Below are 23,832 nucleotides of genomic sequence, written 5' to 3'. Positions count from 1 at the left end.
CTTCATCACAGAGGCATGCTTGATTGTCTGCATGGATCCTCTCACTTTTCAGTTTCCAGTCTTTCCAGGGGTGACCTAAAGCCCGGACTCTAAATCTCTTAGTCGGATTTCCTGGCCTGGCTAGACCCCACCCTAAATCTCATTATTAGACTATCCATTATGACCCAAGATCCCCAGGCAAAGATACTCCTAACAGGCATTACATGTTGATGGTTACCTCCCAGGAGTCTAGGACAAAGGCCAGACCTCTTTTTGGTCAACATTAATTTTTATTTGAAACTATGCAACATTGCCATCACTCTGTTATCTTTTCTGTTTTGTCTTCAAAATAACCCTAATTGGTGGGTAAGGATGTTTATTATTATAAACAAGATCTCAAGAGGGAAGACGCTTGGGCAAGGTTGCAAAGTCGATCCTGGACTCACAGTACAAGACTCTTTCCACTCCCTGAGAGCCCTGAGTCCTGAGAAGAAGATGGAAACAAGGTGTGTATATGTGTGTGTGTGTGTGTGCACATGTGTGTTTGTGTAAATGTATATCTAATGAGTATGTCTGGATATGTGTATGTCTCTGTGTGTTTGTGTATATATGTAGATGTTTGTCTGTAAGTATGGTTGTATATGTGTGTATCTGTTCAGTGGTGCACACCTGTAATGCCAGCTACTCAGGAGGCAGATGAAGGAGGATCACTTGAGCCCAGGAGTTTGAGAGAGAGAGAAAATTTCAATGATCTTCCTGCAATTAGAAGAAGAAACCTGGGGCTGGACATAAAAAGACATAAAGCACAGCATAAAGAGGCAGAGAAATGTCTAATGAAAAACAAGTGACCAAGAATTAATCAGTTCATCTATAAAGAAATATAGCACTTTAGCAGCAGAATACAACTGGAAAATAATTTCTTCTAGAACCCTGATAACTGTCGATCACATATGTTAACTGCCAAAATGTGCAGGACTCTGTGCAACAGAACTGGCTAGTAAAACCATCTTTTTTTTTTTTTTGAGACAGAGTCTGGCTCTGTCACCCAGTCTGAAGTGCAGTGGTGCGATCTCGGCTCACTGCGAGCTCTGCCTCCTGGGTTCACGCCATTCTCCTGCCTCAGCCTCCCATGTAGCTGGGACTACAGGTGCCTGCCACCACGCCTGGCTAATTTTTTGTATTTTTAGTACAGACAGTGTCACTGTGTTAGCCAGGATGGTCTCGATCTCCTGACCTCGTGATCCACCCACCTCAGCCTCCCAAAGTGCTAGAATTACAGGTGTGAGCCACCACACCCAGCCAAAACCATCTTTCTTAAACTCATTATGCTACAAGTGGCATTCAACTCTTTCTCAATCAAGATTTCACAAACCTATCTCCAGCTTCCAGATGGTGAGGGAAAGTGTGATGAGATTTTATGATAAATTGTGCCTGTCTCTGAGCCCACCTCCTATTGAAGAGAAGGAAAATGAGGTGAGCACATTACAGCCCTGCCAACAAAAGTCACAAGATAAGCAAATAATTATTAAAACCAGAGTCCTATAATTTATTCACGAATGTCACACATTCTATATTAGATCTTTCAGTTCAATTTACTTGTATTCTTTGAAGCAAATTTATAAGATTCAAATTATTCAGAAGATGCTCCCAAGGTAATAGAAGAAAACACTTTACCCACAGGAAGTATCATGCTACACAATATGGTGTGGTGGTGAATGGTGCAGGCTCTAAAACCAGAAAACACAGGTTCAAGTCCTGGCTCTACCACCTTGGCAAGGTTACATGGTCTTGCTGTGCCTCCATATCTCCATCTAAAATATGGGGATGACAATAATAGTGTCTATTTCACAGAGTTGTTTTGAGGAAAATAATATATGTAAAGCACTTTGAACAGCAGTTAGTGCTATGTAAGTATTTGCTATAGTTATTTCAACATTTCAGATTATAAATATCTACCTTGTTATTCAGATGACAAGTGTTCCTAAGCTGATAACATGATGAAGAGCTTTTGGGTTTCTTAATTTCCATCAGTTTTCTGAGGGAAAAAATACCACATGAAGAAGAGCAACTGAAGCAGGCGTGAGAAGAAAACTTGGCTTAAGATTGGGGGGCTTGGGTTTATTAGGCTTTTGTCTTCTAAAAATGTCCTAAGCTCCATTGATAAGAAGATGCTTAATATCAATCTAGCTAAAAAGGACCAATAGACCCCACAAGACACTGAGTTAGACATAAAAATAGAAGGGTAATAAATAAAATCTGGAAAACTACACAACCAGAAAAATAAACAACTACCAGTACCCAAAACATGGCTAAATCTCACAGGATTATGTTGAATGAAAGAAGCCAGCCACAAACGCGCATATACTGAATGATCTCATTTATATGAGGCTCAAGAACAGGCGAAACTAATCCATGGAATCATGTGAGATTTAGCCATGTTTTGGGTACTGCCAAGATGGCACTTTGAACAATGTGTGGAAAGGACAGAAAAACAAAAGAAGAAAACTGAGGTAGGTGGCTCCCTCAAGCCCTTTCATAAGGTCACTAATCCCATTCATGTGGGGGCTCCTCCCTCATGACTTAATTATATCTTAAAGACTCCACCTCCTAATGCTATCACATTGGGGTTTAAGTTCCAACATGAATTTTGGAGGAGACACAATCATTCCAATCATAGCAAATATACTTTACTAAAAAAGAAGAAAAAAGAAAAATCTTGTCTCTAAACATAATATTTTGAGTTTATATATTTACAGCCCAATTTTCCACTTGCTTACATACATATTTGTGACCACGAGTGTCATTCTTAGCTGAGAAAAGTTTCAGTAAGTTTTTTCTCACATTATCTATTAATATCTTATTCAGATAAAACCAAATTTCTAACCTAGATTTTAGGTTGAGACAGAAACCCATAGTCATTAGTTGCAATGTGAGAATGACAGAGACATATTAACTAGCAGAATCCAACTATAAAAATAAATTTAAGAGCACAATTCTCTACTCAATGTAGAGTTGTACTCTACTAATGACTCCCCCAGACAACTCATTACTTGGATAGCAATGAATCAACTAAAAATGGAAGTGAGAAAAGTTAGAGTCCTTTTTGCAATGGATGGATGTTTATGAGACTATTAAGTGAAGAGGGTTCAGAAACAAGGGGAAAAATGGCATGCTAATTTGGGGTTGAATGGAGTAATGAGATGATCTTGGAAATATAAGAATCGCGCTTAATGGGACTTGTCTACTTGCAATTCAATAAACCAATATAGGTAAATTCAAAGAGACAAAGGACATGAGCACTCAGAACAAAATCATAGGAATATGGGCGGGTGCAGTGGCTCAGGCCTGTAATCCCAGCACTTAGGGAGGCTGAGGCGGTCAAAACACCTGAGGTCAGCAGTTTCTGACCAGCCTGGCCAACAGGGTGAAACCCCATCTCTTCTAAAAATACAAAAATCAGCTGGGCGTGGTGGTGGGCGCCTATAGTACCAGCTATTTGGGAGGCTGAGGCATGAGCATCACTGGAACCGGAAGGCGGAGCTTGCAGTGACCCGATTGAACCACTGCACTCCAGCCTGGGCAACAGAACGAGACTCCGTCTCAAAAAACAAACAAACAAACAAAAATTTGCAGGAATAAATGTAGCAAAGAGGCACCAGAGTTGAGACAAGAGTCACTGTTCCACGTCTGACATCTTTGAGTCATGGAGATGGTAGGCCAAGAACAGAATCTTCTGACTGGAAGCTAAAACCAGCCTTTGGGGTGGGTTCAGAGACACTGTTCAGACTCAAGATGCCAAGGCAGATGTTGCCTGGTCGAAAATATCGTGAATGCAAAGGCATTTTCAAAAACAGTGGTGCTTGGGGAAAGAAAACGCTGTGTATTTAAAAAGAAAAAAATTAAAAGAATAGAAACAAGGAAGAAAAACGGATCAGACAGTAGGGTGACCATAGGTTCTGGTTTGCAAGGTACAGCTAAGGTTATGCCTATCCTGGTGCAATTATGATAGTGCCCCCTTTCACTTTCCAAAGTGTCTGGATTTGGATGATAAAGCATATGCTCACCCTACCAAAGAGAGAAAATTAGCCAGAAGACCCATGTGTCCATTATTAAACGGTGTCGACTGATCCACAGCCGCGTGCCGCTGCCCAGCTGAGCGGTGTACATCACCTCTGCCTCGCCCTACCCCACCCTGCCCGAGTCTCCAGGAAGGCTGGAGCAGAACCCTCGGCTCCCGCGTGGCTCTGGTGCCACCTGCAGGTTATATGGGGGAACTGCTTCTCCCCACCCCGACCCTGGACAGCCTTGGACTTGGCCAAAAGACATTCAGAGCACGGGAAGCCCCGGCTGGGGAATGGGCTGGACCAGACAGTGAAGTTCACGTTGCAGAATCAGAAGGGCCCAGCTTAAACCAACAAAGCCCAGCTCCTCCTCTTCCTACCCACTCCTGTCCTGTCTCATTTTGTAGAAGGGAAACTGAAGCCTAATTCAGATTTTTCATTGGTAGGATTGTGAAGCATACAGCTGGAGCCTCCCAGGTGCCATTCCCCACGTCTGTCTTTCCCCTCACACGTTAGGGGAGTGGGGAAGCAAGAGAGCTTAAGCTTACTAAGCTCCTACTGTGTACTCCTAAGTGCCAGAGTGGGCACTTTTCTCTCCAGCCTCGCAATTGATGGGAAATAGGTGATTACACAGCTAGGATACAGGATCAGAGTGGGCTAGCGATGTGCTCACAGTCTCTCAGCTGAAACTGGAACCCAGTGTGAATATGTCAGTCTAAATGGAGAGCTCTATGCATGTTCCTTTCTATTCCCTTTGTCACCAATACCAATTCCCAAGGCAGAGCCCCAGGAGAGCTGGCCTGAAGGACCTGGAGGTTAATAGAAAACAGCTCAAGAGTGGTGTACATGTCACTGGACTTTGGATTTCCCCTGCTGTGTTGGAGCCTGTAATTGCTTCTGGCAGTAAACTGAGGACACTGTAGGGTTCACCTTCTTTTAGGGATCGTAGTTCTGCTTGACCTGTTATCCAATGTCCGAAAACTATTGTTTTATATATGTTGTTCCATTTTTCTAGTTGTTCAAGGTGGGAGGCAAATCTGGTCCCTGTTATCAATCATGGCCACATGTAGTGGTTGCAGGATGTTGTTTATATCTGTATCTTTTTTTTTTTTTTTTTTTTGAGATAGGATCTCACTCTGTCACCCCAAGTGGCACCATCTCAGCTCACTGCCACCTCCACTTCGTGGCCTCCAAGTGATCCTCCCACCTCAGCCTCCCAAAGTGCTGGGATTACAGGTGTGAGCCACTGCACCCAGCCTAAAATTATATCTTTCTTATTATCAGTGAAGTTAAACATTTTTTCCTGTGTGTCAGTGGCATTTGCGTTTTTCTTTGAACTTTCATATATTTTTTTCTATTTTTCTTAGAATTGTTGGTCTTTGTCTTCTCTACTTTTAGAATAGGATGAATATATTAATCATACTTTGAATTGTGGCCATAATAGAGTACCTGTATTGATGACAGTCTTCCAGCATAAACTACAAAGCTGGACAAAGTACATGAAGAAATTGTCTTCAGCCACTGGGCAATAGGCAGTTCCAGGTACAATCTGAGACAAGGGCATCACATGAAGTGACTGCTATGTTTTTTCGGTGGGGAAAGTTTCCAAACCCTCAATGACAGCACGAGGAAGCAGAGTCCAAGCCGAGAGGATCAGTCTTGTTTGGTGGAGGAAACAGAGATTGCCACTTAGGGCTGCTAAAATGTGTGTGGCAGAGTATCAGAAAGGATGGAGTTGCAGAGAAGGAGCCCCAGAAATCTTATAGAGGTTGCTGCAGGTCCTTGGCCAAATCCCAAACGACGAATGTACAGATTGAGACTCTGCAAGGCCCAGCACAGAACAGCTGATGGGGAGCTGAAAGCTAAACAGCTATTTCAGTGGTCACAGAGTGCTGGAGATACACCTGAATTCTGGCTCAGCCAGAGTCTCCGCTCTTGGAATCTCAGGTCTTGATGAATATTCCAGACATTCACAGAGGGCCTAGAAGGCCATGCCTTGGGATTAAGGAAGATTCCCCGGGAATAAGGGCAAAACTAAAAAACAGCTCACCCTAATAAAACCTAAAATGTAGCCTTGACACTCATGATCAAGTTAACCCATCAGCAATTTAATTCCCGCCAAACAAAACTCAACAGTAGAGTAACCCATATCTCTACAATGAGGGTTCACAATGTCCAACAGCTCAAGAAATACTTACTAGATGGGTGAAAAAGTGAGAAAATATACCCTAAAGTTAAGAGAAAACCAGTCAATACGAACAGACCCACCGTGCATGGTGGCTCATGCCCGTAATCCCAGCACTTTGGGAGGCCAAGGCAGGTAGATCACTTGAGCTCAAGACTGCGAGACCAGCCTGGGCAACATGGCAAAACCCCATCTCTACTAAAAATTCAAAAATGAGTCTGGTGTGGCGGTGTGGGGGGGTCCATAACCCCCAGGCTGTGGGCTCTACCAGTTGGTGACCTGTTAGGAACCAGGCTGCACAGCAGGAGGTGAGTGGTGGGCAGCGAGCATTACTGCCTGAGCTCCACCCCAACCCCCATCAGATCAGCAGGCATTAGATTCTTATAGGAGCGTGAACCCTAATGTGAACTGCACATCCGAGGGATCTAGGTTTCACACTCTTTATGAGAATCTAATGCCTGATGATCTGAAGTGGAACAGTTTCATACCATAACCACCACCCCCAACCCCGTCTGTGGAAAAATTGTCTTCCATGAAACCAGTCAGGACTGCTGGGGGCACGTGCCTGTGGTCCCAGCTACTTGGAAGGCTGAGGTGGAAGGATGGCTTGAGCCTGGGAAGTGGAGGTTGCAGTGAGCTGAGATCATGCCACTGCACTCCAGCCTGGACAACAGAGTGAGACCTTATCTCAAAGAAACAAATGAACAAAAAGGGCCAGGCATGATGGCTCACACCTGTAATCCCAGTACTTTGGGAGGCTGAGGCAGGCAGATCACCTGAGGTCAGGAATTCAAGACCAGCCAGGTGAGATGGAGGTTGTAGCAAGCCAAGATGGTGCCATTGTACTCCAGCCTGGGCTACAAGAGCGAAACTCCATCTCAAAAAAAAAAAAAAGAAAGAAAAAGAAAAGACCCATAAATGGCTCACACATTAGAATTATTAGGCAAGAGCTTTAAAGTAACTACATAAATACATTAAAGAATTTACAGAAATATCAACACTTGTGAAGGATGGTGAAAAAAGAATTTAGAGAAATAAGTTTTAGTATAAGTATGTACTAAATATGCATGGTACATACTTACTAAAAAAAAGTTTATTTTTTTATCAGAAATCTAAATTCAACTGGGTGTCCTATATTTTATCTGGCATCTCTACCCCAAAGCCAAGCAGGAGAGAGTCCAGAGTCCTATCTTCCAGCAGGTGACCTCGCCTAGGACAGGGCCTGGCCAGGGGCAATTGTGCATTGGATAGGTTAGAGATGCCAGTCATTCAATGTGTCAAAGGTTTGCCAGATCCGCATAGAATCAATATTATTTTAATATTTTTGTCTAAAGCAACTTTACAAATTTTAACCTTTTATTTGGAAATATAGATTCAGAGGAAATTTCAAAGATGGTACAGAGAGGTTTCATATACTCTTCACTCAGTTTCCTCCAAAGGTTCTATTTTGTATAAATGTGGGACAATATCTAACAATGTCACGTGTCTAGGTCCATGCCATTTTATCACATACGTAGACTCCTTTAACCACCGCTACAATCAAGATACGGAACTGTTCCACCACCACGAAAATCCCCCTCCTGCTATTCCTCTGCACTCATTCCTGGCTCTTCCCCTCCACTATTCCTACTCCTGGCAACCACCAATCTGCTTTCTGTCTTTATAATCTTTTCACTTCAAGAACATTATAAAATGCAAAACTTAGCCAGGCGTGGTGGCACCAGCTTGTAGTTCCAGCTACATGGGAGGCTGAGGCAGGAGAATCACTTGAACCTGGGAGGTGGGGGATACAGTGACCCTGCCACTGCAGTCCAGCCTGAGAGACAGGGTGAGATTCTCTCAATGAATGAATGAATGAAGGCCTGGCACTGTGGCTCACACCTACAATCCCAGCACTTTGGCAGGCTGGGGCAGGTGGACCTGTTGTGGCCTTGAGTTTGAGACCAGCCTGGCCAACATGGCAAAACCCTGTCTCTACTAAAAATACAAAAATTAGCCAGGCATGATGGTGCGTGCCTGTACTCCCAGCTACTTGGGAGGCTGAAGCATGAGAATCACTTGAACCTGGGAGGCAGAGGCTACAGTGAGTCGAGATCATGCCACTGCCCTCCAGTGTGGGCCACAGAGTGATACTTCGTCTCAAAAACAAAATAAAACCAAAGAAGAAAAGAACATTATATAAATGGAATCACACAGTATGTGGCCTTTTGAGACTGGCTTTTTTTTTTCTACTCAGCAAATGCCCTTTGAGATCCATCCAAGTTGTCCATGTTCCTTATTACTGTTTTTTTCTGTTTGAGATGGTGTCTCACTCTGTCACCCAGGCTGGAATGCAGTGGCATGATCTCAGCTCACTGCAACCTCTGCCTCCTGTGTTCAAGCAATTCTCCTGTCTCAGCCTTCTGAGTAGCTGGAATTATAGGCACCCACCACCATACCTGGCTTTTTTTTTTTTTGGAGATGAAGTTTTGCTCTTGTTGCCCAGTACGATGGTGTGATCTCGGCTCACTGCAACCTCTGCCTCCCAGGTTCAAGCAATTCTCCTGCCCCAGCCTCCTGAGCAGCTGGGATTACAGGTGCCCGCCACCATGTCCAGCTAATTTTTTTGTATTTTTAGTAGAGATAGGGTTACACCATGTTGATCAGGCTGGTCTTGAACTCCTGACCTCAGGCGATCTGCCTGCCTCAGCCTCCCAAAGCACTGAGTTTACAGGTGTGAGCCATCATGCCTGGCCCCCTTTTTATTGTTGAATAGCATTTCATAGAATGGATGTAGCAGTTTGCTTTACCATTCACCTATTGGGGGGTATTTGGTTGTTTCCAGTTTGGGACTATTACAAATAAATCTGCCATGAACAATCATGTATGAGTTTTAGTGCAGACATCAGTTTTATTTTCTGGTACAAATGCCCAGAAGCAATTGCTAGGTCATATACTGAGGTGTACGTTTAATTGAAGAAGCTGCCAAACTATTTTCTAGTGTGTCTGTACCATTTTATATTCCCACCAATGGTGTATGAGTTAGTTTTGTCTGCATCCTCACCAATATTTGATACTACCACTATGCTTGATTTGAGCTGTTCTAACAGATATATAGGGATATCTTACTGTGGTTTTAATTTGCATTTCCCCTGTGGTTAGTGTTGAAGATCTATTCCTGTGCTTTAAGTTAACTCATTTTTAAAACCTAAATAAATGTATTTAAAAAGGAAACTTTTGCTTTGGGAGGCCAAGGCAGGTGAATTGCTTGAGTCTAGGAGTTCGAGACCAGCCTGAGCAACATGGTGAAACTCCATCTCTACAAAAAGTAAAAAAAAATCCAGCATGGAGGCGTGCACCTATGGTTTCAGCTACTCAAGAAGTGAGGCAGGAGGATTGCTTGAACCTGGGAGGTCAAGGCTGCAGTGAGCTGTGATTGCACCATTATACTCCAGCCTGGGTGACACAGCAAAACCCTGCCTTAAATAAATGAATAAAAGGAAACTTGTGATTAGTAGTTCTCAAAGTGTGGTCCCTGAGCCAGCAGCATCAGCATCACCATCACCTGAGAACTTGTTAGAAATGCAGATTCTCAGGCGCCACCCCAGACCTCCTGAATCAGAACCTCTGAGGAGTGGGTTCAGTGATCTGTGGTTTAACAAGCCCTCCCTGTGAGCAGCAGTCTCATTTACTACAAATAGAAGGTAATGGTAAAAATAAATGCATCTGCATATCGCCTAAAATCCTCTTGTGGGTCCCAGGTTTGCACACCACTCTTTTGGGCAGGAGCCCCACTCACAGAGGCTATGACAAGAATGCTCCTGCCCCTGGGGTTGTGCAGTGACAGCTCACACAGCTCCACGTGGCAGTTCTGAGTTTGGGAAGCGCTGATGTAGTCCTACTGCAGCCCTTCCTGCCCTTCACTGGACCGAGAAAATCCAGGCTCTGAGGAGGGAGAGACTTGCCCAAGGTCACCTAGCAACATGGTCAGTCTCCTTTCTCAGGGCCCTCACAATGCCTGGCCTGTTTAAAGCCTGCCTCTATTCACTGCTGAGTGAAAAATCCAGCTCCAAAGAATATGGGGAAGGATACTATCTTGTGCAGCTTATGTTTATAGCTGCAGATACATGAGAAAAAAAGTCAGAAAATACTGTTGAAGCAGTTATTTGGGGGAGAGAAGGGGTTTGCTGGTTTTTTGTGTTTTTTAACTTTTATAGTTCATAATTTTTATCACAATGTTTAGTTACATAATCAAAATTTATTAAATGTTAAAAATTGACACGAAGCCTGATCCAGCCATAGCCTATCATTGGCAGAGCCAGGAAGCCTTCCAGATAGCGCAGCCCTGCACCTGCCCCAGGTCACACCCTGGGCCTGGACACATGCTAGGTCCTCTGTCTGGACACCCTCACCCCGTGGTGGCCTCCACATCCATACCCACCAGCACCTCCTGCGGACGAGGCCCTCCCCTGCATCCAGTGCTGGGAACCCACTAGCCCAGAGGGCACCTCACGGCCTGAGAGTCTGCCTGCCTGTCTCTAAAGAGAGGAAAGCTCCTTGGGACATGTGTTCTGCTTGACCCATCACCCCTGGCCTGGTACAGAAAGGTGGACAGTGGGTATTTGGTGAATAAATGAATGACTGGAATGAACTCCCTAAATGGTGATTTCTTGAGGCCCTTCTCCAGCTGGCCCAGGTGGAAGCAGTTCTGCTTTCACAGGAAAGCCAGGTGTGAGGAGTGGGGCAGGTGTGTGTGATGGGCCAGGTTCTTGAAGGCTAGATGGACACGGGGCTTGTGGCAGGTCTGGGGGCGGCAGTGCTGCCGTGGGAGCCTCGGGAAGGCTCATCCCCAGAATTCCCCAGGGTATCCTGGTGCCCCCAGCTGCTGCGTGGCATGAGAATTCCTGGCTGGTGGGGACACACAGGGACTTGTTTGGATTGCCCACTTGGTCCAGCCCAAGGAGCTGCACCTCCAGCCCCTCGGGGAAAAACTCACTTTTGATGTGTGACAACAGCTGCAGACAAGGGGAGGGAGAGGTGTGCTGGGCCTCAAACTTAGAAGCCAGTTCATGCCTCTACCTTGGTCTAGGTGGGAAAGGGATGCGGCCTCAGCGAGCTCTACGGTCCTGGGTTATGGTCAGAACCCTCCCTTATGGACTCAGTGACTTGGGCTGACCCAGCCCCTCCCTGAGCCTCATTAATGAAACCAGGGTTGGGCCAGGGCTCTCCACACCTCCCAGCTCCAACCTCTGGCTTTGTCCCAGGAGGGCAGGAGATCAGACAGAGGTGACCCGGGCTCCCCTGTTTATCTCAACCTCCTTGTGAAGCCTCCCTCTTTCTGCCTGTGAGGTGGGTGGGGCCGGAAAGAGGGGTATTCACCTGTGGGTTCTGACTTCTCTGCCCAGGTGTGCCTGCAGAGCCTGGGCTATACCCGGTGCTCTGCTATACCCCACAGCCTGACCACAACCTCCCTGCCTCCAGAGCAGCCCTGGCCCAGGGAAGAAGCTGGTCTCTGCATTGAATGATACGTAGAAAATGAAAGTGGGGATGATAGCACTGGAAAGTTGTCAAGGAGGAGGTGCCTTGCCAAGGACGTGGAGGGTTTTTCCAGAATGGAACTTGACTGGTGCAGGCAAACATCAGGAGGTGGGAAGGGTGGCTCCCTCTGTGGGAGCTGGGGCGACTTGCCTGGGCCAAACAGTGGTAGGCTGTGGGTAGGGCAGGCAGAGCTGGGGCCCAGAGCCTGGGGTCCCTGTCCTTGCAGAGGACTGGAATTCAAAACAAGTGCCCCCTGCCCTGTGGCTGGGGGACATCCTCTACTTCCAAGCCCAGACATACACCAGCTGCCACAAGCCCCTGAGGCTCTTCAGAGGACCAATGTACAGCCACACCCATGCTGGGCCAGCCTGCTGGATCCACCTGCACCCTGGTCAGAGCCCATGACTGAGGGGACTCTCTGGGGACAACAGGGGCAGTCTCATGCTGTCCTCTTACAGGTGGATCAGTCCCTGGGATCTGGTGCTGGGCTGGGGTGGGCTGAGGCTGTTCTCTGCCGGGGTGCCTGGTGGACAGCAGGTGGAGCAACTTCTCCTTGGCTTTCCTGGACCCCAGGACACAGCTGAACACCGCACTTTATCCTGGATGCCTTTGGATTCTCAGGGGACCCTGGGAAGAAGAGGGGCTGCCCCTGCAGAGGGCCAGGACCCTGGCCCATGCTTGCTCCCCACAGCAGGCACCTCCTCTCCAGATTGACATCACCCGATTCCTGAAGGCCTGGGCTACTGACCAGAGCCCCAACACCCTCACCAAGGCCTGTTCTTACATCAGAGCAGCTAGTAGGTGAGTTCGGAGCTGAAGGGGGTGGAGAGAGAACACAGGGCTGTGTTAAGAGTTCTCGGCTCCCTGCTGTGGTGGGCCCCATAGAAGGCCCCCGAGAAATCTGCAGCTGCTGTAAGTCACTGGGAGGAAGCTGCAGCAGACACGTGTTTCCCAGCCTGTAGATGCAGAGGGGTGTCCGGGCCCCCAAGTGGGAGGCCTAAATGAGGCCTTGGATATGGCAGTGCAGGATTCTAGCCAGCTCTGGGGCCCTGGGCAAGTCATTTAACCTCTCAGAACCCCATTCCTGGTCACCATGGGGCTCTTGTGTGGATGTAAAGGACCCTCAGGCCACTTATGTCCCATCAGTGGAAGCCTAGCACGGGTGGAGACCCCCGAGACTGAACTCAGTGGCGGGATCCAGCCTTCCCAGCTCTCCTACATAGAGCCCAGAGCCAGTAGGATGGGCTTCCTGGAGAAGCAGGGGCTCCTATGGGCTAGAGAGCATGAGCAAGTGTCGCTTTGGGGAGGTGGAAGAGGCTGCAGTCAGTGGAGGCCATAATGAGGCAGAGCTTGGGCAGAAGGGGCATGATCGGGGGATCTGAGACCCAACAGAGACTGGACTGAGGACTCTGTGCCACTCAGGCAGTGGAAGCTGAGCTACGGCTGGGCCCCATTGTCCTGAGTAAGGCCTGGACAGTCTTGGAAGCTGTGCCAAAGGCTTCATGTAAGGGTGCATCTGAACACTTTTTTTTTTTTTTTTTTGAGATGGGGTCTTGCTCTGTCATCTAGGCTGGAATGCAGTGGCACGATCATAGCTTACTGCTGCCTCAAACTCCTGGGCTCAAGTGATTCTCCCACCTCAGCCTCCCAAAGTGCTGGAATTATAGGCCTGAGCTACAGAGCCCGGTTTTAAATCTTAATATCTCCTCCTGGTCTGCTTCCCTGGCTGACACACATGCTGGCATCTTGCGCCTAGACAGACGTGTTTCTGGACTTGGTTCCATTTGTTCTGTCGGGCTCCTCTCTCTCAATGACCGCACGTTACATTATGTGGCTATTCTTACATATTTCCATATAGAACTGAGGGTTAGTGTATTAATGTCAAAGTTCTACTGGTTTTTCCAAGGCTGGGTGGAATGTTTGGGTTAATTTAGTTGTGGGCATCTTGACAATACAGGCTTTTCCTCCAGGAATGGTAATTCTGGGACGCAGGTTTTGCACATTCTGGTTTATTGCTTGGCTCGCTGCCACAGAGGGATGGCGCTGCTCCACACACCATGCCCAAGAGATGTCCCACCTTATCTTTCTAAATCAAGCTGAATGTTCTCAGCGGACAGGATATCCTATCAGTGCTGCGGGGACTCACCCCCCTCAACCCGAGATGAAGTGAGGTGGAAACTATGGAGCAGATCCGTGCTGAGTGCATTTGCCCTTCCTGACCTGCACTGCTGCTGGCTGGGGCTGTCTCTGAGCCAACAGAGGGCATTGATTTGGGGACAGGGGAGGCGGCAGTACTGGAGAGATGCCCCTCACCTCCCTTAGCTCCTCCTGTCCACCCAACACTTGGTCACCAAGGTCCCTGACTTCCAGGCCCCAGTCACTACTAATGGGGTTCTGCATGGGAACAAAGTGTAGGCCCACAACCTGGAGTTCAAGTCACTCCTCCTTCCAGTTGAAGCCTCTACCCCTCCCAGGTGATTCCACCCTCATTCCACCATGGGCCAAATATCCTAAACAAAGACCTGGACAGGGATTCTTTATCCGAGTGCCCAAAAAACACATGCAGAAAGGCTCTGCATGCCCCCTGTGGCCTGCCAGAGGTAAGAGCCTGCCCATCAAAATGCACAATCCTGGTTCTTGCAGGGAGGTGAGGAGGGGAGGAAGAAAAGGTCCATCTCATTCTTTCAGCAGGAACCTAAACTTGGGAAAGCCAGATATAGTACATTTCTTAATGATCCCGATACTTTTATAACTGGTTACAGCTGGGTCACATGCACAACTGTTTTCTAACATCTTTTAACTGGCCACATAACACCATGTAATTTATTTTTTTATTTTTATTTTTTAAGGCCAGGGGCAGTGGCTCATGCTTGTAATTTCAACACTTTCAGAGGCTGACGCAGGAAGACTGCTTGAGGCCAGGAATTCGAGACCTTGCAACACGGCAAGACCCCATATGCAATGGAGAGCAACCCTATCTCAAAAAAATTTTTTTTGAGTACAGTGGCATGATCACAGCTCACCATAGCCTCCAGCTCCTGGGCCCCAGCGATACTCCCACCTTAGCAGCTGGGACTGTCAGAGCACACCACCACATCTGGCTGATTTTTTAATTTTTGGTAGAGATGCGGTCTATGTTGCCCAGGCTGGTCTTGAACTCCTGGCCTCAAGAGATCCTCCCAATGCGACCTCAGAATGCACTGGGGTTACAGGCATGAGCCTCTGCAAAATCTAACTGTTCTTCAGGTGCTTCTTTTGGACCTCCTAGCTAGACTACCATTGGCAAATACTAGTTTATTATTTACCCACATTTATGTCAATGGATTTCCCAAGTTTTATTTGTCTAGTCTAGGGTTTCTCAACAGCAGCACTACTGATGTTTTGGGCTGGATAATTCTTTGTTATGGAGCTGTTTGTGCCTCGCAGGATGTTTAGCAGCATCGCCAGCCTCCGCCTGCTACATGCCAGTAGCACTCCTCAGTGTGACGGCCAAAATGATTTCAGATATTGTCAAATATCCCCAGGGAGGCAAAATCACCTCCAGTTGAGAATTGCTGACCTAAAAACCTCTGGAACAATGTTAGATCTTGGTAATGATAGCACATACTGCTCCTGACCTTAATGGGAATACCTCTAGCATCAAAGTATAGTAGTACCTGTATACTACTGTCTGAGCTGTTATTAGTACACTGTATTAGTCCATTCTCAAGCTGCTATGAAGAAATACCCAAGACTGGGTAATTTATAAAGAAAAGAGGTTTAAATTGACTCACAGTTCTGCATGGCTGGGGAAGGCCTCAGGAAACTTACAATTATGGCAGAAGACGCCGCTTCCCAGGGCAGCAGGAGAGAGATGGAGAGCCAAGCAAAGGGGAACGCCTGTAATAAAACCATCAGATCTCGTGAGAACTCACTCACTATCACGAGAACAGCACAGGAGAAACTGCCCCCATGATTCAATTATCTCCACCTGGTCCCACCCTTGACCTGTGGGGATTATTGCAATTCAAGGTGAGATTTGGATGGGGACACAGAGTCAAACCATATCATATCCTTTATATTAGCATACTGTATCAAAGTATGATTTTCTTTCTTTTTTTTTTTTTTCCTTTGAGAGAGCCTCGCTCTGGCTCTGGCTGGAGTGCAGTGGCACGATGTTATCTCATGGTAATCTCCGTCTCCTGGGTTGAAGCAATTCTTGTGCCTCCGCCTCCCAAGTAGCTGGAACTACAGGTGTGTGCCACCACCCCCAGCTAATTTTGATTTTTTTTTGAGTACACATGGGGTTCGACATGTTGGCCAGGCTAGGGTCAAACTCCTGGCCTCAAGTGATCTTGCCACTTCGGCCTCCCGAAGTGCTGGGATTCCAGGCGTGAGCCACTGCACCCAGCCTGAAGTATAATTTTCACAATATAAAAAGCTTGGACTTTCATACAAATAATGAAGGAATATGTATAAGATATTTTCCTTAATTTACAAGGGAGTCAGCAACACGGTGAAGCTAGTTCAATGGGTGTTTTGAGAGACAGTGTCTGTAGTGCTCCAGGAAGGGCATTCTGAAATGCATTCTGAGATAGAGACAAAACTTGTTAATATCCTATAGGGAGGCTGGGTGTGGTGGCTCACCCCCGTAATCCCAGCACTTTGGGAGGCCGAGGCGGGAGGATCACCTGAGGTCAGGAGTTCAAGACCAGCCTGGCCAACATGGTGAAACCCTGTCTCTACTAAAAATACAAAAATTAGCCAGGTGCAGTAGCGGGTGCCTGTAGTCCCAGCTGCTCAAGAGGCTGAGGCAGTAGAATCACTTGAATGTGGGAGGCAGAGGCTGCAGTGAGCCGAGCTCATGCCACTGTATTCCAGCCTGGGTGACAGAGCAAGATTCTGCCTCAAAAAAAAAAAAAAAAATCATATTGGGAAATAAAACTGTCCTTTTTGGGAGTTATCTTTCCTACTGGACAGAAATCTGTAAATTAACATATATATATTCTCCAGTATATTCATAACATATTCTCTAGTATATTTCCCTACAGTAGTGGTTTTCAAAGCATGGTCTCAAATTGGAAGCATCAGCATCACCTGGGAACATAGACATGCAATGCTCAGGCCCCACCTCAGTCCTACTGAGTTAGAAACTGTGGTGTGGGGCCCAGCAGCCGGTTTCACGAGCCCTGCAGGTGATGACAATGCACTCTAATGTGTGAGGACCACAGCTCTAAATAGTCAAATCATCTTTAATTGTAAAACAAGTATCTATGAAACAATGCTCCAGTATGACATTAAAAGGGCACGCCACCCACCTTTAACTTTATTTCTGAATTTAAATATGTTGTCTGCCTGATGTTAAATTTGCTGTTTTGTTTTTCAAATACTCTTAAGACAGTTTTCATCTGTTCCTAAATTTCTCTTTTTATAAATAAAAAATGGTTTTCTGAATTTATCCATTTTTCTCTTCTTTAAGCTATTGATAGGATGAAACTAAAGTTGAGCCATTCTTACATCTTTTTTTATTTTTATTTTTTGATACAGAGTCTCACTCTGTTGCCCAGGCTAGAATGTAGTGGTGCGATCTTGGCTCACTGCACCCTCCACCTCCCAGGTTCAAGTGATTCTTGTGCCTCAGCCTCCCGAGTAGCTGGGATTTACAGGCACTCAGCACCACGCCCTGCTTTTTTTTTTTTTTTTTTTTTTTGGTAGAGACAGCTTTTGCCATGTTGGCCAGGCTGGTCTCCATCATCTCCTGACCTCAGGTGATCTGTCTGCCTCGGCCTCCCAAAGTGCTAGGATTACAGGCATGAGCCACTGCGCCCAGCGTTTTGTTTTTTTGTTGTTGTTGTTTTTTGTTTTTTGTTTTTTAAGATGGTCTCCTCCTGTTGCTCAGGCTGGATGGAGTACAGTGGTGCCATCATGGCTTACTGCAGCCTCCACCTCCCAGGCTCAAGAGATCCTCTGACCTCAGCCTCTTAGGTAGCTGCAACGACATGTGTGCACCAACACGATTGGCTAATTTTTTGTAGAGACTGGGGTCTCCCTATATTGCCCAACCAGGTCCAGAACTCCTGGGCTCAAGAGATCCACTGGGCTTGGCCTCCCAAAATGCTACAATTACAGGTCTTATGTTCTTAAAATTTTTCTTTGACATGGTATAGGATAGTCTAGTAACTTAACATACTGTTGTTTTCAACAGGCTAGTGCTTATGATTTGTAAAAGAACTCTTCAGGAATGAGTTCAATTTTACCACGAATTGGGACACTTTCCATTTCTTTCTATTCTATAGAGCAGTTTACTTGTCATGAGCTCTGTCTTTTGAAAACTTGAAAGCCTGCAACAATAAAACCAGCTGCACCTGGTGCATGGGATAGGCATGGAATTGAGGAGAGAGCTCAAACTATGGTCAGCCCTCTGTATCCTTGGGTTCAGGATCCTTGGATTTAACCAACTGTTATCAAAAATATTTAGAAAAAGTAAAACAATAAAAAACAAAAATTTGTAAACACTTTATAACAGGTATTTACAAAGCATTTATGTTGTATTAGGTATTATAGTAATCTAGAGATGATTTAAAGTCTACGGAAGAATGTGCATAGGTTATTTGCAAATACTATGCCATATTTTATCGGGGACTTGAGCATTGGTGAATTTTGGTATCTTTGGGGTCCAGAACCTCAGAGATACCAAATCCAGAGATACCAGGATATTGGTTCCAGAACCAATATCCTGAGGTTACTAAGGGACGACTGTGTTCAATTTCTTCTCTGGTTATTAGTCTATTCTCTAATATATTTTTATTGTTGTTTTGTCTTTTTGTTTTTGCCTCTGCAAGTCAATGTCGGAAACTTAGTTGTTCTAGACTACCATTAGCTCAAAGCTACCAGTAAGCAGACTACACTGCAATCTAAGCAACCGATTTTTCTTCCCCATCAGATTGGCAAAAATTAAGATAAGCATCCATTGATGTTGAAGCTGTAGGGAGTTTTCCTGAGCAAGTTAATTATGACAGCCCTTTTTGTTAGGCACCTAGACGATTCATCAAAATGAAATAAAACACCCACGCACTTGAAGAAGTTACCTGGTTATTTCCTTATCTGGGTGCTGGTTATGTGAGGTGTACAGTTGATGAAAACTTACTAAGCTTTATATTTATAATAGGTACAATTTTCTGTATGTGTAGTACATTTCAATAGTTTTTAAAATGTCTTTTGCCACAGCCCGCAGCTGTGTATAAAGCTATTCGCTTAACAGTGGAAAACATGGCAATGACCTGAATCCCCCTGGCTCCCGGGATCCTACCCCCTTAAGTTAAACAAATGAAATAACTCCCACTTCAGTTAAACTGGCGGTTGGCGCTGTTTTATTTTCCAGGGAAGGATTCTGGGAGACGCAGGAGGAGACTCCAGCATTTTCGTCCCGGGCACTTCCAGTGGGCTGCGGTCCGCTCTCAACCTCACTGGAGCAGCCCCCGCCCTCCCAGAGGCCGTTAGTCCAAGTCACGTGATTGTCGAATCCGCTGACCTGGCGCGACCGGAAAAAGAAATTCCCGGGCCCTGGCTTCCTGGCGCGATGATGAGGCACCGGGGGGAAGCGAGGCATGGGCTGCTGGAGCGGGAATGAGGGGGCGCCAGTGGCTCCGGAAACGGGGGGAGGTTGTCTGCCCTGGCCTCTCCGCAAACACAGTGTGTGCGGGCGTGAGGGCTGCCGGTCTGGTAGAGAAAGGGGGCGGGGGTGGGGGGCGGGTAAGCCAGAGCAGGCCAGCCGGCTTAGAGTCCCCGTGGTTCCCTTGGGGACGGAAGGGCCCCTGCCTCCCGGGGCAGGAAGTGGGGCTTGTCTGGAGCTGGGAGATCTTTCAGGTCTTCCCCAGCTCCAGGAGGACTTCCCAAGGACACCCACTTCCCCAGCCCCGCCATGGGACTTGGACACATGCTTAGAATCAGTCTCACTCTTCCACACTGTTAGGAAGCCCCTCTACTCTTTCCAGAGCCAGAAAGTGGCAGTTTTGGGGTTGAGACTTACCCATCCAATCCATCCATCGGTGCATTCTAAGCGCCCAGTGTATACCATGACGTGTGCTAGGCACTGGGAGGACTTGAGCTGCCCAGGGAAGGGGAAATTGGAGGCTTGAATTGGCAGTCATAGTTAAGGCTCTAGGGGCAGAGACCTAACTGCGCCTTGTGTATAGTGCTAAGGGCGCTCCCTGAGGATGCCTTCAACCTTAAAGGCGGATGGCAGGAGCTGGCTGGCTGAAGTACAGTTTGTGTACCAGGGGTTGGGAGGAGTGTGTCTTCAGACAGGGAACAGCTGTGCAGAGGCTTCAGGTGAGAGAGAGCATGGCTCCCCAGGAATGAATGCATTTCCCGTAGCTGGAGGGTATCATCTGGATGTTGGGGAAGGATGAAGCTGAACAAATAAAGACCAAATCTTCCTGGCTCTTGGATCACCACAATCAAGATAATGAACATATCTACCGGCCCCCAAAATTTCCTTGTGTGAGGGGCTATTTTAGGAAGTATGATCAAGAAGGGCCGGCCTGCCAGTGTGCAATGGATCACACCTGTAATCCCAGCACTTTTGGAGGCTAAGGTGTGCGGATGACCTGAGGTCAGGAGTTCGAGATCAGCATTAGTAGAAACCCTGTCTCTACTAAAAATACAAAAAAGCCAGGCGTGAGGGCGCATGCCTGTAGTCCCAGCTACCTGGGAGGCTGAGGCAGAAGAATTGCTTGAACCCAGGAGGCGGACGTTGCAGTGAGTGAAGATTGTGCCATTGCACTCCAGCCTGGGCAAAAGAGTGAGACTCTGTCTTAAAAAAAAAAAAAAAAAAAAGAAGAGAGGCTGGTCTGATGAGGTGTCACTTGAGCAGAGAGTGGAATGAAATAAAGGATAGCAAGCCACACACAGAGTGAAGCAGGCATGGAGGCAGGAGCAAGGCTGGTGTCCCCGAGCAGCAGCAGGGAAGCTGGAGTGGCTGGACTTGTGTGGGTATGGGGAAGAGGCGAGAGAGGTCACTTGTCTCTGTGAGGCCCAGGACTTTGTTTTGTCCCCTGCTGTACCCCCAGCACTTAGAGTGGGAGCTAGCACAGAGAAGGCACTCAACTGATGTTTGCTGAGCAGATGAATGCCTGGAGTAGACCTCAGAGAAGGGTTTGGTGGCAGGGTGGGTCAGGGAGAGAGTTTACTCAACAGCCTGGTGATAGGGGAGAACAAGTGGCCAGAGGGTATCCATCTGTGTCGGGGACCAGGGGTTCCTGCTGGGCAGCAGTGTGGGAGACACACGGATCCTGGCTACACCTCAGACCTCCCTCCAGCCTGATTACCTGCCTCCCTCCCTTTCAGAGGTTCCGGTTCTGTGGTGATCTGGACTGTCCCGACTGGGTCCTGGCAGAGATCAGCACTCTGGCCAAGATGGCTGAGTGCACAGGGTCTAGTCTGGGTGGGGGAGGGGTGTTGGGCTGGGGATTGTGGATGTAGATGATGGTGAGGTTTCTCTGGGGTTAGGGCCTCAGTGCTCTCAGCCTGTGCTACCATGCTTTGTGACCTTGATCAGTGGCTGGCCTGCTCTGAGCCAGTCCCCAGGAAGGAGGGGTGAGGTTTGCCAGCCTGGCTGATGTAAGGACTTCCCTTCCAGTCTTCTGTGAAGTTGCAGCTGCTCTGCAGCCAGGTACTAAAGAGCTGCTGGGATAGGGGAATGATGTGAGTACAAGACCCAGCACCCTATTGTCCCATGACCTTATGACCCCCAGTGCCCTGAAACTCTGCACTAGGCCCGGGGAGATGGGTGACCCAGCCTCACAATCTCTCTGGGACCTCCCATACTTCTTTTCAGCCGGTCTGTTCCTTATTGCAGGATCCAGGCTAGGGGTGAGGGGCTGGTGAATAGAATACTGGCACCCTCTGAAGGTCTCCTTTCCCTATAGTATGAGAAGATCCTGAAGCTCATGGCTGATGCCAAGTTTGGCGAGTACCCCGTTGAGTCCACAGGCCCCAGGCAACCCTGGGACCTTGGCCTGGTGCCTGGTATAGAGGGGCCCCACACCCCTCCCGGCAGCATCCTTAACTTACTTTCCCTAGTGGAGGAGCATGAGGGAAAGAAAGACATTGACAGTCCCACCTTCCTGTCCTCTGCCAGCTCCTGGTGGAGCAGTAGCAGTGCCTGTGGCTCCAGGAGGTCTGGGGGCTTTGGGCCGAAGTTAATAGGGCAACTGGGAGGTGGTTGGGGCTACAGTGATACCCCTGTCCCACCCATGGGTCTCTCAGAGTCAGGCGATGTGAAGGCCACAGTGGTAGTGCTGAGTTTCATCCTCTCCAGGGCAGCCAAGCACAGTGTCGATGGCGAATCCTTGGCCAGTGAACTGCAGCAGCTGGGGCTGCCCAAAGGTACGGGTTGTGGGTGGGCAGCTGGGCAGCCTGTGGGCCAAAGTCTGCTAGAGAGCGGGCCAGGCCCTGTGACCCTGAGGTGTACCCTGCCATGTCTGGACCAGGAACCCAAGCCCAGCCCCCACCTGCTACCTCCAGAGCTTCTCTATTCTACCCCAAGAGCATGGGGCCAGCCTGTGCCGCTGTTATGAGGAGAAGCAAAGCCCCTTGCAGAAGCACTTGCGGGTCTGCAGCCTATGCAGTAAGTATGAGGCCAGCCAGGGTCCGGGCTCATTCTAGAAAGTGCACGCACCACGCAAAGTGCATGGAGAGTTCAGGGAGATGACTTAACCATGGTCACATACCAAGCAGCTGCAGAGCTGGGACCTGGCCCTGGGTCTCCTGACTCCGCGGACTCTGCGATGTGTACATACAGGATCAGACCTTGCCCTTTCCTCCTGGCTGACCCTTCTCTAGTCCCCTGTGCCCCATGTGTGAGCACCAGCTCACTCTTGTTCCTCCCTCTCCGAAGCATGGTCCCTGGCAGCACGAGTGGCAGAAGGGGGAGCAGAGACTGTGGACCCCTCAGCTGCATATAAGACCTCTGTGTGGTCTAGCTGTGTGTGCTGGGGGAGGCTTTTGGCCACCATTTCCCCCTCCGTAAACGAGACCCATACCTGTGGCATGGAGGACAGGAGGCTGGTGTGAGTGCCAAGCACTTGGAGCAGGGCCCTGAATGAGCATGGACGTGGGAGCAGGGGTGTTCCTCAACTTTATGCACCTTGGGGATGGGAGCGGGGCTCCCTGCGGGCCTTGACAAGGCATTGCTTTCCCCTACCCCACCTCTGTCCCAGCTGTGCAAGTGGACGTCTAGGAGGGAAGAAGCCCCTGGCTGTGTGACCTCAGGCTGGTGCCTGGCCCTCTCTGGCTCTGAGTTCCTAGGAAAGTCAGCACCCAAGGCATGCCCTCTATTTTAGCACCTTGACAAGAAAGGCGGGGACACTGGGATCAGGCCCACACCCCTGGCCCCAAACCCTGTGGCCCCACCTGGAGGATGAGGAGATGCTGGGCTTGGATTGGGGAATCGGGTGTAAAGGGACCTCCTCACCCCTCAGCTTGGCTCAAAAGCTCAAGGCGTCAAAGGCTAAGCCTGCCACTCAGGAAGGAGGCTGGGCCCAGCCAGACACTCACCAGGACAAGGGCAAGTAAGATGAGCAGGGGGCCCAGGATGAAGAGAGCCACGGCATAGCTGGAGATGAAGACGTCCGGTGGGCTGGAGGCTTTGGGGCTAGGAGTGCCTAGAGCAAAGCAAGAAGGCTATGACCAGGTGGAGCTCTGCCTCCCAGACTTCTGCGAAGGCGGAATCTGGGCCCAGAAGGTGCTGCGGGACCGGAGATCTAGGGCTAGGAGCACCTTGGAGGGCTCCATGAGGAGGGGAGGCAGGCTTCAGATCAGGGATGTGGAGGAGGCAGATGGACAGAGGGAGGGGCCTGCAGAGGGAAGGAGGCACTGACCAAGGTCTAGGATGACGGTGTCTACCAAGAGGCCTTCTGCCTCCACAGGGTGTGCAGACCCTAGTGCAAACAGTCCCAGGAAGCTTTTACTCCTGGCGGGAGGCAAAGAGGGAGCAGGCCTGTTGCATGGTGAGAGAGGAAGCAAGAGAGAGGAGGCATCAGGCTCTTTTAAACAACCAGCTCTCCTGTGAACTAATAGAAAACTCATTGGATCACTTGAACCTGGGAG

The 23,832-nt window shown here is 48.2% G+C and overlaps 1 long non-coding RNA gene and 1 pseudogene across 1 annotated transcript; one reads left to right on the top strand and one right to left on the bottom strand.

The window, feature by feature from the left end:
* Positions 1–1,696: 1,696 nt before the first annotated feature.
* On the bottom strand, positions 1,697–19,019 carry LOC134736590 (uncharacterized). Its single transcript, XR_010120670.1, has 3 exons — positions 18,810–19,019; positions 15,553–15,621; positions 1,697–1,790 (listed from the first exon to the last, which is right to left on the bottom strand). It is a non-coding gene; the product is annotated as an uncharacterized lncRNA (long non-coding RNA).
* Positions 19,020–19,328: 309 nt separating this feature from the next.
* The window catches only part of LOC129482179 (COMM domain-containing protein 4-like), a 16,822-nt pseudogene continuing 12,318 nt past the window's right edge, over positions 19,329–23,832 (top strand).

Source organism: Symphalangus syndactylus, chromosome 5, assembly GCF_028878055.3.
Source record: "Symphalangus syndactylus isolate Jambi chromosome 5, NHGRI_mSymSyn1-v2.1_pri, whole genome shotgun sequence".
Taxonomy (NCBI): domain Eukaryota; kingdom Metazoa; phylum Chordata; class Mammalia; order Primates; family Hylobatidae; genus Symphalangus; species Symphalangus syndactylus.
This window is presented reverse-complemented; position numbering and strand designations above follow the sequence as displayed.